At 33.5% G+C, this 17519-nt stretch overlaps 1 pseudogene; it reads right to left on the bottom strand.

Moving 5' to 3' along the window:
- LOC149568443 (endoglucanase 1-like) overlaps positions 1–17519 on the bottom strand; it is a 109523-nt pseudogene that overhangs the window by 57117 nt on the left and 34887 nt on the right.

The following is a 17519-nucleotide window of genomic DNA, read 5'->3' as shown; positions in this document are numbered from 1 at the left end:
GTTCTCTATCATTTGCATGTGAACGACATTCCACCTCAAATGATGCTGAAACACCACAATCATAGGTTTGTCTCTTTTCATCAACTTTTCTAATGCGAAAATGATGACCAAGATTCCACATTGCTTTGTAATATTTTACCTAAAATCATTAAAATAAGAACTAATTAGATTCAATTATACAAAAAATAAAATAAAAAACAATAAACATATCCAATATGCTAATATATATGAATCACCTACCCATTCATTGATCCTTTAACAAAGTTTAATTGTTGTGGTGTCACTCTATTCTTCTTTTTTGTTGCCTCATGTTCAATATTGGTCTTTAGCCAATTCCATGAGCATCTATCTGTCCATCTTCTTTTATGGCTTGCAGGTAGCCCTCGAGAAGTGTTTTGACCATGTTTATTATATATGTCGGCCCATGCCTTTTCATCCTCTAATTTCTTTTGTTCAGCATACTTCTCCATCCATTCCAACATAAAGTCAGAATTGTACGCAATATACAAATGTAATGCCTCCCACTCCTTAGCATCTACAACGAAAAACAAAATTGATCAATAAGTTAATAATTATTTAAATTATTTCATTGTTAAATTTAACATAAAATTATTGCTTCAACATTATTGCATACCTTTTATCCACTATGATGTCCCCTGCCCCTCTAATTTTTCTCCTTCAAATGATAGAGGTTGGTTATAATTCCATAATTGTGGAGCTTCAAGGTGCAATTGAGGCAAGTACTCACTCAAATGAACCATTGCTTGGAAAACCACATACCCTTCAACCATGGATCCTTCTGGTCGAGCCTTTTGCCTAACAAATTTTTTTAAAACTTTCATATATCTCTCCACTAGCCACATTGTCTGAATATGAATAGGACCACACAACTCAATCTCTTCTACTAGGTGTACAAGGTAGTGCTCTTGAGAATTAAAAAAACTAGTAGGGAAGCACATTTGAATATCACACATCAAAAGTGAAATATTCCTTTTCCAGTACTTCAAGTCATCCTGATGTATCTCTTTAGATGAAACCCACCTACAAACATTTGCAATTATTAGATAAAGATTTTTGATATCTTCAAAACCAAAAGGATTAGCTCATACATAGGAAAAAGTAATGATGCACTTAAAATGATAAGATTAATATATTGTTATGCATTATTAATTCAAAATACCTCAAATATTTCGACAATTTGTATATTGTTAATGTGACATCATGATCAAAACTACTTGGTATTGTTGTGGGCAACACATACTGCACAACCATTGATGAATAACCATTTTAAAATATACATGACCTGATATTATTACTTGGATATGCAAATTTCTAACTAGGTTTGAAATATTTGTAACATACTATAAAGTTACCTTTATCCAATTATGCCAATCATGTGTTTTTAGGCCTGATAAATCTGATCCATCTCTTGTAAATAAGTTTTTTAATGATGCACCAAATCCAGAAGGAAATCTAATCACTTTCATTGTTTCAATGATGTTATCTTTCTCACTTGACGTAAGAGTCCATGGAGCATCAACATATGAGTTATCTCCATGTAACCACATGTTCGGCATGATATTGGCAACTTGCAAGTCCTTTCGCAACTTAATTTGTGCTTCATGATTGGTTCCATTTAGATGTTTCCATAAGCATTCTGCCACATTTTTTCCAATGTGCATAGTATCAAATAGATGGGCTATTGGAAAGTTCTCATAATATTCTAATTTGTAGAAAATTGAGAGCCTTTTCATTCCTAGTGGAAATCTCGCCCCTTCCTTTTTGTCATACATTGCTTTCCACCTAGCAGGGTTCATTCTTCTTGGCTTTCTTGTTTCCACTTCTTGTCCATTAAACTTGTTTTTCTCACGCACTCGATAGCAATGATTTTGTGGTAAGAAATGTCTATACTCATCATACACAATTTTATTGAGATCTTTTGACTGCCTGTGTAAGGTTTTTGGCCCACATGTTGGACAACCACGTTTCCCCTTTGTTTGTAGCCCTAAAATAAGAATGGAAATTAGAGTTAGTAAATGGCACAACAAAAATAATAATTACAAAATGAAATTTTTCGTATATTACCACAACAAATAGAGAGCTCAGGGGCATCATGTATTGTCCAGATCAATATTGCATGAAAGAGGAAGTTTCTATCATTGATTGATCTTGATACATCATACATATTTACACCATTCCATAGTTCATGAAGCTCATCAATGAGGGGCTCCATGTATACATCCATATCCTTTACTTGATACTTCCCTAAATAAAAGAACAAAATTATTTGGTTTCAAGAAAAATGAAGTATTTGTATAAAATCTTCAAGAAAGCATTGAATTTATATGTTCTAATACCTGGTATGATAAGAGTTAACATTGCATGCTCCTTTTTCATTGCAATCCATGGGGGAAGATTGTTGTTAATAATTAAAACTGGCCATACAGAATATGTTGTTCTAAGATCTCCAAAAGGATTGACACCATCCATTGCTAGAGAGATCCTTGCATTCCTTGGCTCATTTCTTAAATGTGGCCATTTTTCCTCAATCTCTGTCCAATATTTGCTATCTGCGGCCATACGCATGACACCATCTTGACTTCTCCCATCTGCATGATAATTCATATATTTTGCCAATTCCTTGCATTTGAACATTCTCTCAAACCTTTGCTTTAGTGGAATATGCCGTAATACTTTATGTGGAACCTTCTTGGACACTTGATCTTGGCGATACCTACTTGTGTGACACACTGGACATTGCTTCAAATTTGCATTCTTTCCATAGTAGAATATATGATCATTTGGACATGTTTCATATGTATTGTACTCCATTCCAATGTCTTTCATCATTGAAGATACTTCTCTATGAGAATGAGGCAACTTATTGTCCTTTGGAAGTATTTTGTTTGCCAAAAGCCTACATGATGATTTTATTTTTTTAATAAGTATACAAAATACTTAAATAAATGAAGACACCAAAGAGAACTAATTTATAGCAATATATATCCTACCTTAATATGTCAGTAAAGCATGTATTTTTCAATCCATGTGCAACCTTCAAGTTCAACAATAACATAAGTGTCGCTAGTATAGAAGTGTCTGCATTTAGAAATAGAGGCATCCTTGCCAACTGAGCTATGGGTGAATCAATAACTTCTTCAAAAGATGTGTAGAAGTCTTGGATAAATTCATTAACTCTAGCCTCATTTATCTGTGAAGTGCTTTCATCCATAAATGCATCTTGCTCTTCATCTTGGGATTGGCTATCATCAGTATCATTCATTGGTTCTTCAATGATGTTCGGAGTTGTAAGTGGCTTTTCATAAATAAAAAAAGCAAATGAAACGATCAGAAATAGAGTATTAAACAATATGCATATGAATTTTTATTATAAGATATTTTATTACAATGTACCTCTTCTATATAAACTCCATATTTCATTCTATGGATACCAACAAGTCGTCGCTTCTTTAGTTTCCTATTTTCACACAAGTGCAATATATCATTTCATTGAAGTATGCATTTGTACCTGGAGCAGGTCTTGGTGCTCGTTCATCTGAATATTCAGATGATGACGATGTCCTATTTTCCTGAATCCACCATGTACTATCAACAATAAGTGTGCTAAGTTTTTAACTTGCATAGTATATATTCTTCAAGAGCTCATGATTGCAACTTGAGAAAATCAAAATTTGGAAAACCTAATTTGTATATTTTTATGTCTTTAGCTAACTCGAGATAATATGTTAGAATGATTTGTATTGTTGTTTAACACAGTTCTATAGCAAAAAAAGGATGTGACCATAGGTAAGCACCATCTCCACCGTCTCATCACACAACCGTACCTAAGCACCATCTAAGAAACATAGTTCTCTTCAAAAATCTCTCCTCAAACCTTATGATTATGTTGGCTCAATATCCCAAAGGTAAGATTAATGTATTTTTCTGACTTATTACACATAGAATCATTGTATGGTAAGATTTTTGAAGGTATTTTCTAATTTCAAGGGTTTCATCACAGTCACAAAGACATTTCATAAATAGTGCAAATTACTCTAAATAAAACTAAAACTAACTAGTTTAGTATTTTAATCATATTAATGATGATATGAAATATTACTCTATGAGATAAATATTAAATTCTATTTACTATTTCATTTAAATAAAATGATATCAAGAGTACAAAAACAACATAAATACCTGGTCTACCATTTTGTGTGGACACCATGAATATTTTGAAATAGCAAGCTACAACAAAAAAATTGGATTAGGAAGACTATGACACTCAATAGGAAAAATAAAAAACTTGATAGAGTTTACGATCATTCTAATCATTAGAATGAAGAAATGGAGTCATCATTCGTGTGTCCAAACTCATGCACACATACACTCTCCTCATATCATAGTCATTAGATCTTGTATTCATAAAAGAAGTTTATTTTGATTTGATAAATACCTTGTGTGAGCTGGTTTTATTCAGACAGCCTTAAACACTCTTCTTGCCTGCAAGATGAAAAAAATATTCAATTTATAGTAAGCCAATGTATGAAGTGAACCACGGAAAATAGAAACGCATGTGATCAAATAATAAGAAAGCATCTTCACTGATGAGAAACATAAGAATACAAAACTGAAATACATTGAAATACAACATTGGAAAACAAGATTGCAAAGAAACAATTTACCTTCAACCAATCAACTATCTATGACAGGTGAACATTTTTATTATCTATTGACCCAATGAATTTCATTTCACCATTTTTACATATTGAACTGGCAATATCAGAGTAATAACTTTATATAGGATGATGACAATTTGTAACTTAGATCTACACTTGTAAATAAGAAAAGAGTTTCTTCCAGAGAAAATAAGAAATTTTCTTTGCAAAAGGATTCTTTTATAAAGAATAGATTTCCACAACCACAAGAAAACAATTTAGTAATGAAACAAATTGTAATCCAAATCTAGCAAAATGGTCTGTAGGAATCACATTATATAAAATGATTTTCTAATCCTCAACTACAATACCATGCTTGATTGTTGTGATTGTGACTCTAGTTTACCTCTCCTGCATGACTGATGAGATGTGCAATGATTAGAAGTTTAATGCATTCTACATATCCTGTCTGGAATCAGGATATTCATTGTAAGACAGCGGACATGCATATTTCAAAACCCTCTCATGAATAAATTGTTTCCCAATGTCACTTGCAGGATATAATATATATCAAAGTTGCTCCCCAAGGCTCTATCCCAAACTAAGAAATACCCAGAGCTGATATGCCCCTCTTATTGGGTCATTTTTATTGTATTCATATGGATCTGTTTCTGGATATTGGGCAGCCAGAAATATACAGCCTTGAGCATAATGGCGTTCATACTCTGTTTGGGATGGGTGATGGAGGTACTCAGAAATATAGTGTACATCACAGCCGCAAGGGTTTTGGCATTGTTTTATCTAAGGGGAATGCAGCGAAACATTCATTTCTCTTTCCAGAGAGCCCTAACAACATCTTTGGGAAGCATCAATTTAGCATCAATCTTAGTACCTTTTCTAGAAGTTCTTCAAGTCCTCATAATCAAACATGAACATCTTATTTCCAAAAATTATCCTATACAAAGAATCAAAATTAATTTAGCTTTTGTGGTGGGTGATAAGTCTATTTTTTGTATTGCAGGGACGGGAAATGAATCTGGTTGAAGGAGAAGATGAATTTTTCTTCTCCTGTGCTCACTGTTACCTAATATTAATGGAATACATTTTCTAGTTTGCTAAAAACTGGGCCTTTGTTTAGGTATACTCTCATTTCAATGACATTATTTTTAGCAATTAAATAATTTGGAAGAACAGTGCCATGCCCAAAACCTCAAAGAAGACAGATGGTTATGGATTTGAATCTTTAAGCTGATTCGTGGAAATTAATGTAGTATTAGGGCCAGGTTACGATAGGAAACTGAAAAGGCACAACTTGAATAATATGTTACAATAAAAACAAGGCTCAATCATTTAAACCAAAAGAAGAGGGTAGTATTAAATATTGTAAAGTATACTATATAACAGAATCAAGACTATCAAAAACTCATGCCAGCAACTACTGTAAATCCTGATAAATTTCTAAAAAGCATTTTCCTGTTGTCTCACATATTTAAAGTGCACAATCTTTGAAATACTGCATTTCTACTTAAAAGAATCATCCATTCCCTAAGATTTACAACACTCTTTACAAAGACATTTAATTTAAAAATAGAAAGACACTTATTCAACCATTAATAAATCAAAGTTTCCACGGCTTCTTGTTCAAACACCGTAAATCCCTTCAAATTCTCCACATATGTAAACTATTTTTTTCATATTTTCAAAGAATGCCACCATTTTGTAGCTATTTATACTAAACAATCACTCTCCAAAAAGAAATACAAACCATTAAAATCATTCAAAATAACAACACATTGAAGCAAAGAAGAAATTATATAAAAAATCATACCTGACGTTGCCATACTCGAACACTTTCCCTTTGGCTAAGATAATGACGACTGGAACCTTAGCAATGCAGACTACGAAAAGCTCCTTTGCCTTTTTCAGTATCCCTTGCCTCCTCTTCGAAAAGGTCACCTGTCAATTAATCATATTCTTCATATGCTTCATTACAACTTTCCCTTAAAACCTCATTACATATTTTATGCAGCTACAACAACTGTTTTACCTCAACAACAAAAAATTCAGCTAGTCCAAAGCTATGCGATTTCCACCACCAGACACGTCCGAAACCACCTATATGCAACACCTTCTAACATGTGAGAACATTCTAGCCACCCATTTTTTTCCAGATTAAAATTAAAAAATCAGCAAACCATCATTTTCAAACTCCAAGCATGTCCAAAGATCCATTAATCACACAAATTTAAGAAAAAAAGTCATAATTTTTTTACAAGCCGATCCATCGGAAATAAAACCCTCATTAATAAGCGAGCGAAACAAATTAAAATGACACATATATAATTTAGATTGATTTGAAGATGTAATTAACTTTGAATACTTCCAAATTTTGAAGTTTTCATTATTATGTGATAATGCAATGTCATTTGTCATTAGGGCATAATTACCAGAGTGAAAAATTTCCTCCAAGATAGCCAAATGAAGTAGCATTTTCAGAAAAAAATAAAGAATTCTTCCCCCAGTTCATGTGTTATTGACGTTTTGCAGGACCATATTAGATAGAGAAAACGTATGAAAAAACAAACATTGAACAATATACTGGATTCAGACACAGAAACAAGTATAGAACAAATAACTTATGGAAATACAAAGACAGTAAAGACTACAGTCATGATGGTGACTTGGTCAAGAGTGCAACTGCAATACTACCAATTGGAACTTTAAAGTCAACACTTACAAATTCAGATTGCAAAATGTCCAAGCATCTTGTCTAAAACCTAAGTTGCTGGTTCAGGTTCAGATTTCGGTTCGAGGAACCAATTCACTGGTATAGCTAAATTTTGAAGTGCGATGTAGGTTTGTACAAAAAAATATATATAGGTCCGTACAAAAAACAATCTAAAAATTATATATTTATTTTTCTAGAAGTGTGAAATAAGATTAGAATGTCACATACTATCATGTAAACTACCAACACACAACAAACATGTAATCATAGCTAATGTTTGTACCATTGTAGCATCATTTACTTCAAATATTTTGCCATTTAACAAGAGAAGCAGAGTTAATATCATATATAATGCTTGAACAAGGGTATTAGAAAAGGGTTAAGTAGAATGGTTATTTATACATCATAAATGGGAAAACTCTGATAAGTTATCTAAAATATTAGAGAAAGCCTAGATTGATATCTTCTAGCATTTTTCAAATAGATATATTAAACACATGTATAGTTTTTACTAATTATCTGACCATCTATACTTCATAGTTCTTAAGCAGGGTAAACTTTATCAAAAATTAAATAGTTAAAATTAATGCCTCTTGTAAAGGAAGAAGCAACGAGATGGTAAAATTATATCAGAAACTATTCTTATTTCTTTGGCACTGTTAAAACATTCTATGATCAATGTGGATAAGGTGTAGTCTCCTACAGAATTCATTGTTAGCTGAAAATAATGACAATATAAGGCTCCATTGTAAAGCAATGGAGCTTTTTCTCAAGATGCTCAAGTAGATCTAGGTCTGCTAACTACTTATATATAAAATCTTATTTAAATGGTGTGCTCATGAATTCCACCAAAACGGTATTCAGAAACAGCAAAGAGGGTTCATGACTTCCAAAAAGAAAAACTTTTTTTCCATGCCCATCTACCTTGGTTCGCCATGGATCTACGCGGGTATGCACAGGTTTGTCCCAAGTTCATCCTGTTGGTTGTTTTGAAAGGTGTTTTATATGGGGGAACTGAAGTGTCTAGGGTTTGAGTCTATACAATGGCTTAATGCGGATCTTTGGACTGACATGGCCAGTTGGTCAAAACCATGGGGTCCATTAAGGTAAGGTCCAATATTAGACAATGTTGACAATAGAGTAGGGTGTATTATTACTAATATGTTGACAATGTGCCTTCTGAGTTACAAATGATTCACTCTTTGGAAGAGCTCTATCTAGATAACAATCAACTTAATGGTACCATACCCACTTCTCTTGGACATCTAACTCAGATTTATAGAATAAATCTCTCTAACAATAGTTTAGAAGGCCACTTTTTTCTCCATTTATTTGATAATGCTAAGAGGCTTGTTGAGTTACCTCTTTTGAACAACAAATTGACTGTTCATGCTGACCAACATGGATACCTCCAATGCAGTTTAAGAGATTGAAATTAGGTTCTTGTAATATTGGGGTCCCATTCCTACATTCCTTTCAAAACAATTGAGTTTGTGGTTTTTGGATCTCTCCAACAACCGTCTTTATGGAAACACTCTAGATTGGCTTGGGGACCTTCAATATTTGTGAGTTCTTTGTGTCAAACAATATCTTGCAAGGTGAACTTCCCTCCAGCTTTCATAAAAGCTACTATATAGGGATAGACTTGCATAATAATATGTTGATGGGTTATCTTCCCATTCCTTCTGTGCATGCATCAGATTTGGAACTGTTGGACCTATCCTCGAATAGATTCACTGGTATCATCCCAGCTGAGATTGGCTCGCTTCTTCCCATGCTGGAGTTCTTATCATACTCTCAAAATGATTTAGGAGGTGGTATCCCTAATTCCTTTGCTCTTTTGCAAAATCTTAAGGATTTGGATCTATTAGAAAATAACTTAAAAGGAAAAATACCATCAAGCATAACCAACTGCTCAACTTTCAGAAGATTGAATCTGCCAAACAATAATTTGAGTGGAGAGATTCCATCACATATGGGAAGTTTGAGCCAACCTAAAAAGCTTCATCTCAGTGATAACATGCTTGAGGGAAACTTGCCATCTACTGTTCAAAACTGTTGGAAGTTGCAGATTTTAGATGTGGCCAGGAATTTCTTGTTCGGGTTCATGTCTCTTTGGTTAGGAAAGCTTTCCAAGTTGATGATACTTGTTATGAGGTCAAACAAATTCCATGGATGGATTCCACATACATTAGGCAATCTTTCAAGTCTCCATGTTTTAGATATCTCCCACAATAATTTGACTGGTTCCATCCTTCCAGAGTTGGGGAAGCTGACAGCTATGATAAATGGAGAAGTGGGAGGATCAGAAGTCTTACATGGCATGGCAATTGCTAAGGACACATTTTCATCTAAAAGTAACACCCAATCGTTCAACACAAATCAGCTTACGGGTTATTCAATGGTCGGGGAGAAACTATTGTGGGCATGCAAAAAATTTCAACTGGTGCATAGTGGTTCTTTTAAACCCGCTAAACAGAACTCTAGAAATCTGCATCTGCAATTGTGCCTCAATATTTGAAGAGTCTCAGAATAAACTAGAAGCAAATAAGATGATCACACTCAAATGCGCGTATAAGGAAGCTATAAAAAAAATCTTACTGCTGCCAGAGCAGCCAAGCAAAGACATAACATAACAGTTCTTCAGCTTCGATGTCAAAGGAAAACTAGTGTAATCAACTAAGGAAACAAGCTAAAGGGTTTCAAATATTAAAAATGAAAATAAAAGGGTTTTTTTTTCTTACTTCACCCATATAGTGAACGCAACAAGTGATAAAACATAATAACATTTACAGAATACCAACATTAAAAAAAAAACCATGAGATCTACAGATGGGTAAGAAAATTTATTACCTCTTTGATGTGTAGATCTAGATTTCTAGGGCATAGTCCTTGACTATACCCAACTTTAGATCCTACCCTGCCTTTGCCCCTCACTCTTCCTGGTCGTGAATCACCTATACACCCATGTAAGAATATAGCTAGGGCATATAAAATTATAGCTGAAATGCTCCTACATATAGCCAGATCAAGGCTTTGCATGATTAATATCCTCTCCACCGCACTATCGATTATGTCTCAGTCCTTGCCGCTAAATTCAGCCACTATTCTTGCCTTGGACCTTGCCGCTAATTTAAAATTAAAAAATTGCAGACAATGAGTTCCTCTGGCAGCAACCACCAGTTAAGTGCGCGGTAAGAGGATTACAGGGAAAACCCACTTCATGAAGGACCCCTGCATTGAGAACGGTCGTGAACGTGGCTAGGGCATAGGAAAAAATTGTATTGATCCGTGCTCACATCAAAAATCTGAACAACTACCAGCTGCATGATGACCCTTAATTCCCTGCATCGATGATCCCACAGTGCTTGCCGCTGATTCCAGAAGAAGCAACAGTTCCATGAATTTGTCATAGGAGAAGAGGTCGAGTTTGGGCGCCGTGAGTTGAGGAAAATGCGAAATGACACCGCTATTATTTGAAAGCTATTATTGATACTCATAACTATAGTGCCCTTTTCCTTTTGTCTTTACGAAACACGTTTAAAAAATTAAAAAACATTCATTAAATAAAAACATGTGTTAAAGACAAAAATAAAATATTGTCTCCAACAACTGTCGTAAGTACATCCACTCTGTAGTAGTGTGAGAATCCACTTTGTACACGCTGCGAAGGGTGTCCATGTCCTCTGGCCTCTCCCAACACTTCTGATCCATCGTGGGCTCTCCTACCTTCCAATTTCATTAATATACAATTGTATTTAATTCCTTTTTCTCATGGACTCAATCTGACCCTTCAATTTAGATATAACGCACGTTTGTAGTTTTAGATAAATTAAGATGACCCAACTTTGCATGGATACCTGGACGTATAATTTGCCAGAATAAGCGGCGGCTTTGAGCAAGTAATCAGTGGCCCAACGAATGGCTTCCTTGGCATGCTCAAGATCACTTTCCATCTTTCCTCCAAACTCCAAAACGCCACTGGAAACCTAAATTTCACATTGTATCCTGCGTCATAATATCCTCCTTCCATGTCCACCTGAAACCAGAAAACAAATCTTTGTATAGTTATTCTGGTCCATGTTTTTGATCTAGTGTTTGAATGATAAAGTATATGCTGTTTAAGTAGATGTACGCTCTAATTAGTTTAAACATTTTTACAATTTTTATGATGTTCAATATTGTGAAAATATTAGTTGGTCTAGAAAAACATTTTAAGATTTAACTTTTTTAGACAACGTATGTGAAAGTGTCACGGTTTCTATTGAAAAGATTAATTTGTTTCAGATGAATCAACTTGAACAAGATGAAGATTAAAATATGCTATTTGAACTAAACAGTACTATCTAAAATTTGACAAACAAATCAAAGTCCTATATATATATATATATTTTTTTTAAGAAGTATCAGATGAGCCATACATATATAGTAAAGAATATGGTGTTTAAACCAAACGTCAAAATCATATAACCTTTAAAGCTGCAAAATATATACAGAGTAAGGAAACCCATCAGAAAGGCCAGAATCTCCTCTCCATTTCATCCTCTGATTGGAGGGAAACTTGCCGGATCTCTGGCCTTCAAAGAAAAGAATGGACTTAGTGAGAGCATCTCTATAGTTATGAGCAGCCTCTGCTACGGTCAATACTAAAACGAAAGCTTAGACTAGCAAACCCATCTTTCCACACATTTTGATAGCCTACTCAAAACTCCCACTCAATTTCTTAGAGCTAAGCAATGCATAGAGTACTCTCGTTTTATAGTCGATGCTTAAGATCTTAAAACAAGTTTAAGATTTTTTTACTATTATTGAACTTCAGCACTGCTATCAGTGGTAGTTACGCCATTTACCAATAAAACGTGCAATATCAATTAATGAAGCATTTTATTTAGAAACACTTCTTGCAATTTCTAATGGGTGGGCAGAGGCACACAAGAAAATATGAACACAATGAATGTGCTGCAGCACAATATTTTATTACCTTTTTTTATTGATTAATCAAAATGGATACATAGCACTCCCTTTTATAGGCAAGTTTACAATTTCTAGAAATTTCTGACATTTGCAGACAAGACAATCATCTACAAGATTCTAGAAACTACTACAGCCAACACAACCTAAACCTAAAACTAAACTTCTAGAAACATTTATTAATGGATTAGAGTAGAAATTAATATTTCTAACACTCCTCCCAATTTCTACTATCAACTATTACAAAACTTCTTTAATATTTACAACTCTTAGAATCTCTTTCAAAATTTCAAACTGTACTTGTGGTAAGGCCTTGATGAAGATATCTGCAAGTTGCTCCTCTAATCTGCAATGCTGTAGATTAATTTCTCTACTATTAACCAACTCTCTAATGAAATGATACCTTGTGTCAATGTGCTTTGTCCTCTTGTGAAACACATGGTTCTTTGAAAGTGTAATAGAGGACTTCTTATCACAATAGATTGTAGTAAGTCCATCCTGAGCTTGCATTAAGTCTTTCAAAATCTTTTGCATCCATATTGCTTGGCATGCTACTGTTGTTCCTGCTACATACTCTACTTCAACTGATGAGAGAGTTACTACAAGTTGCTTCTTTGATGCCCAGGCTACAACACCTGTCCCAAGATGAAATGCATATCCAAATGTGCTCCTTCTATCCTTAGTATTCCCTGCAAAATCACTATCTATATATCCAACTAACTGAAAATTATCTGAAGTAGAATACAAAATGTCATGATTCATAGTTCTTGTAATATATCTCAAAATCATTTTTCCTGCTTGCCAATGTAAGGTCTTTGGTGAATTCATGAATCTAGAGATTAAACTCACTTCATACATAATATCTAGTCTAGTAGTAGTGCGACACATCAAACTACCAACCAATCTTCTGAATATAGTTGAATCAAAACCTTTCTCAGTATCTTCTCTATTAAGTTTGGTGCCTACTACCACACGTGTAGAAACTCGACTGCAATTTATCAATCTAAATCTTTTCAAAATATCTTTTGCATATTTAATTTGACAAATAAAGATTCCCTTGTCATTTTGAGTAACTTCAATACCAAGAAAATATTTCATCAATCCTAAATCTGTCATTTCAAATTCCCTTTTCATAGCTGATTTAAACATGTCAATAGATCAATTGCCTGTGAAGATCAAATCATCAACATATAAACAAACAATCAAAATCTGACCTTGTTCATTGATCTTGGTATATAATGTAGGTTCACTAGTGCTTCTCTTGAATCTATTCTCCATCATGTATGAATCTATTCTTCTATACCAGGCTCCTAGTGCTTGCTTCAATCCATATAGTGCCTTCTTCAACTTATAAACTTTATTTTCATGTCCTCTTATTTCATATCCTGGTGGTTGCTACACATAGACTTCTTTGTCCAAATATCCATTCAAAAATGTTGTTTTGACATCCATTTGGTGAACCATCCATTTATTTTGAGCTACAATAGCTAATACTTTCTAACAGTATCAAGTCTTGCTATAGGTGCAAATGTCTCATTATAGTCAACCCCATATTCTTGTGGAAATCCCTTAGCAACTAACCTTTCCTTATATTTGTCTACATCTCACATTAGCTTTAAACTTAGTATTATAAACCAATTTTACACCAGTGCAATTTTTGTTCTTAGGCAAATCAACTAATTCCCATGTATCATTTCTCTCAATTAATTCTATTTCATCATTCATTGCATTAATCCAATGTTCTTCATTAATTACATCTTCGAAATATATAGGATCTTGAGTAAATAAAGCAAAGTTTGATTGAAAATCTAATTTACTTCCTTGATCATAAATCTCACTCAACCTTCTAGTTTTCTTGCTTGATCTCAATTATGCAAGTATAGGATTTGAATTATTACTTACTTGTGAATTTGAAGATTCTCCATGCTCAACTTAATTTTCTAAGTGATCTCCTTGTGGACTTCGTGGTGGAGTTCCTTCTTGGTCACTTGGTTGATCCTCTTGATCTTCATGATCCATTTTATCCTTCCCATTATATGGTATTGTTATAGCACCTATAGCATTTATATCTATATTTCCAACCCAAGATTCATCCTCTTTAAATACTACATCCCTACTCACAATGACTTTTCTAGTGATAGGATTAAACAACCTATATGCCTTAGATTGCTCATTATAGCCAACAAAAATGCATTTCTCACTCTTATCATCTAACTTACTTTTAGTTTCTTTAGGAACATGTGCATATGAAATACAACCAAATACTTTGAGATGAGAAACACTATGAATCTTACCACTCTACGCTTGTTGTGGAACCATGTCCCTCACAATCTTTGTTGGACTCCTATTCAAAATATAAACAACAAAACAAACTTCCTCAGCCCAACACTCATTAGGAAGATTCTTACCTTTCAACATGCTCCTTTCCATCTCCATTATTGTCCTATTCTTTCTCTTTGCAACACCATTTTTATGTGGTGTGTAGCTGGTAGTAAATTGCTTTTTGATTCCATGATCTCTGCAATAATCTAAAAAATCATTTGACTTATACTCTCCTCCTCTATCAGATCTCAATATCTTGATAGGTAAACCACTTTATTTCTAAACAAAAGCCCTAAATACTTTAAATTTGGAAAAAGTTTCATATTTGTATTTAAGAAAGTAAACCCATGTCTTTCTAGTAAAGTCATCAATAATTGTTAAGAAATAAATTCTCCACCCTAATGATGGCATTTTCATTGGACCATATATATCCAAATACACAATTTCTAAAGGTTTCATTTCTCTATATGACATCCCTTTTGGAAAACTCTCTCTATGATGTTTAGCCAAAATACAACTTTCACATAGACTTAATGATGCTTCAATTGGGGATAAGCCTTTTTCCATTTCCTTTCTTTGCAATAAAGATAATCCTTTGAGATTTAGATGACCATACTCAAGTGCCATATCCATGTTTGATCTTGACTTGCTACCTTGAAACTTGCTGCAACTTCATCAGTCATATTGCTCTTCATCCGAAGTGAAAACATTCTATTATTTGTCATTTCTACTCTTGCAATCACCATGTTACTAGGAGGCATATCAAATATAGTGCACCATTTTTTCTCAAAAATAACTCTATAACCATTTAGACTAAGTTGCCCCACACTTATAAGATTATGTTTCAAACTAGGTATAAAGTATACATCAGAAATAGATTTCTTACCATGCTTTGTTATAACATTGATTGTGCCTTTTCCACTCACTTCCACTATCTCATTGTTTCCCAACTTCACTTTGGATTTAATTGATTTATCCAAACTTTCAAAAAACTCTTCATTGCCTATCATATGATTGCTACAACCACTATCTAAAAATCAAAAATCATTTGTGCTCTCTTGAGCTACATTACAAGTAATGAACAATGTCTCATAATTACTCTCAGAAAAATTTACATTTTTCTTACTCATATTAGCTTTTTTTTTCTAACACTCATTTGCAAAATGTCCAAACTTCTTGCAGTAATAACATTGAATATTTGATTTATCATACCTTTGTGATGTTTGATTGTTATATCTTCCCCTTGAGTATTGATTTCTTCTTTCTCCTAGATCTGGACTCCTTTCTTCTTTTTTTAAATTATTTCTACCGCTTCCTTTTCCTCTAAATCCAACATTTCCTCTTCCTCTGCCTCTGCCAAATGTCATTTGTGTTTTGAATGCATTCTCTAGTGAATTACCATTACGCTTGTTCAACATGTCTTCATGATTATACAAGATCCAAACACCTCATCTATAGACAATGTTGTTATATCCTTAGATTCTTTAATTACAACCACAACATTATCAAATTTAGGAGAAAAATTTCTTAAAATCTTTTCTACAACTTTATGGTCAGAAAGTTCATCACCATCCATCCTTACTTGATTAACCATGTATTCATAACACAATTTGAAAATTTCTCTAGAGTGTCAGAATCCTTCATTTGTAAATTCTCAAATTCTCTTCTTAGTGCTTGCAACTTAAAAATCTTTACCTTACTTGTACCTTAATATGTAGTCTCAAGAATGTCCCAAGCTTGCTTGGCTATAATAGTTGGCTTAATTTTTCCAAGGATTGAGTCATCCAGAGCTTGTCCAATAATCTGCAAATCTTTTTTACTCTTCTGCCTATTTTCATCAAGCTTTTTCTTTTGATTAGCATTTAAAGTAGACTCATCTATAGGTTCAGCATAACTAGTTAAGATTACATCTAATAACTCATAGGAATCAAATATAAACTTCATTCTAAAAGCCAATCATCATAATTCTTTCCAAAAAATATTGGAAATGAAGCCTAAAAACTCCTTGAAGCCATGCTTGATAGAAACTTATAAACAAAATTCATAGATATAAAAAACCCTAAATGAGGCAATAAAAAGACTTACAGATATCACAATAACTTTATATACCCTTTCTCTGTTGCAATCCTCCTTATGCACAATCCTTCAAACACCTCTTCTTAACCAAGCTCTGATATCACTCTAATGGGTAGGTAGAGGCACACATAAAAATATGAGCAAAATGAATGTGTTGCAGCACAATATTTGATTACCTTTTTTATTGATTAATCAAAATTGATACATAACACTCCCTTTTATAGGCAAGTTTACAATCTCTAAAATTTTTTGACATTTGCTAACAAGACAATTATCTACAGGATTCTGGAAACTGCTACTACCGACACAACCTAAGCCTAAACTTCTAGCAACAATTATTGACAGATTAGAGTAGAAATTGATATATCTAACAATTTCGGATCTTCCTTCTACCTACATAATTTATACCATGGTTGTGAATCTTAGACTTGTAGCTGACTCTAATGAACAAAGTATTATTTAATGTTTATAATGAAACGACTTAACCAAGTTCATGAACATTCTTCACCCGTCCCAATTAACGTTGCGGATAACCATTCACCACATCTTTATTTTATGCTTCATAAATATTTGAGATCGAAGTATAGTGGAGTGTAGTTTGTATGCTTAACATGAATTGAAAGATTTAGTATTCACATTATACTCTCCACATGGAACCTACAATGCCTTCAGCACTAATCAGACTTTGACCTTGTATTTTATTGGCGCACAAGAAAAGAAAGTATTATTTAAGGCAAGGTTTGAAATCAAATAGTATATGAGAA

Source organism: Cupressus sempervirens, chromosome 3 (genome assembly GCF_028749045.1).
Source record: "Cupressus sempervirens isolate cs-2001-9-10 chromosome 3, ASM2874904v1, whole genome shotgun sequence".
Taxonomy (NCBI): Eukaryota; Viridiplantae; Streptophyta; class Pinopsida; order Cupressales; family Cupressaceae; genus Cupressus; species Cupressus sempervirens.
This window is presented reverse-complemented; position numbering and strand designations above follow the sequence as displayed.